This window comes from Alligator sinensis, unplaced genomic scaffold (assembly GCF_000455745.1).
Source record: "Alligator sinensis unplaced genomic scaffold, ASM45574v1 scaffold233_2, whole genome shotgun sequence".
NCBI lineage: Eukaryota > Metazoa > Chordata > Crocodylia > Alligatoridae > Alligator > Alligator sinensis.
In genome coordinates this window covers 723053-724580 of record NW_005841941.1, presented here as the reverse complement: position 1 = coordinate 724580, position 1528 = coordinate 723053, and positions in this window count along the sequence as shown.

The window sequence follows — 1528 nt, the reverse complement described above, 5'->3', positions numbered from 1 at the left end:
CCATGTGTGATGATAGTGCCTCATTGTGCTGATCTGGAACATGTCAGAAAGCAGATTGCAACAATCGTTCGGTTCTCTGGCTTCAAAAAGGAGTTGGGGAACATGCCTTGTTCAGCACTCTGCCTGATGCAGCATACATCCCCCAGAGCACTGAAAAAGCTACGTTGCTTGATTTGCTGGGAAAAGGATGAAGGCTCTGGCCATGTCTGCAGATGAGGACAGTCTCTCTGAACAGGTCAGTTTCCTCAGTGACCTTCAATGGATGGTCTCTTCTGCAATGTATGGTCAGTTCAGGACAGTAAGAGGACTCCTTAATAGAGTTGGTTTACTCAATATTTTATTAAAGCCATTATTAGTCAATATAGCTCTGAAAGTGATTAAACTGATTTGTTTCCATCAAAATTCGAAAAGGAAAAAAATATTTAAAAATGAAAACAGGTTGTTTCAGGAAGTTTGGGGTTTGGGAAATGTCAGCATTTTGTTTCATATTTTGGCACGTTTGGTGCCAAATTTTTTGTTTTTTATTTTTATTAGTTTGACATTTTTTCATTTTGTCACATCATATCAAAGTGCTATAATGTTGCTTTAAAAAACAAACAAAAATGATAGAAAGAAATAAGAGGCTTCCAAATAGTCAATCCCCTTAATGATTTAAAAAAATAAAATAGTTCCTCTCTCATATTAAGCTGTATATAGTACATAGTATATCATGGGTCTACCAATATATTGTGAAATAATATTAAAACAATAAAACAAAATTTGAAATTCCAAAATGAAAAATGTCCAAAGACAAGATTTATTAGAAATTGCAGCTTGATGTCTATTCTAAAAATACTTGTTTCTATTCAAATTCAAAATGAAAACAGATTTTTAAAATGTCAACATCTCCCACAAAACAAAAATTCTGATTATGAATCAGCTCTGTCTCCCTACGGACATGGCCTTTTGATGGGCAATAACCTGGCCCTAGATTTAGCAAGGTAATAAGTGATACACAACTAACATCACTCTTTCTTTCTTTCCTATTTGTTTTTAATTTTATAAAGTCATTTTACCATCTTTCACCATTTATTTTCTCTGAGCAAATACAGACACCCGTTTCTAAAATGTCAAATAAAGGGATGTCACCAATTTATTAACATTAAAAGAGGGAGCGGCACTGGCCAAGTGAATCATGGCTGAAACCCAACTTCTGTATTCCCCTAGAAGCTTTCAAATTATTGTGGAAAGAATTTGAGAGAGAAAATGCACTGTCTACACGCATTACCTCATCCTGGTATGTTTGGAAGGCTTGTGTAAAGCATATGCCTGGGACAGCACACTATGTACAAGTAATACATCACCCTGTACCTTTTGCATGATTGTTGAAAGAATTCATCAGTGACAAAGCATGTCATAAGATCCATCAAGTTTTTTTTTCTCCTTCAGCTCCAGTAACAAATCCTCTTTAGGTTTCCAATAATGGTAATGTCTTAACAAGTCCTGAAAAGGCTACAGTCAAATCTGCAGTGTCAAAATGTACCCAAGA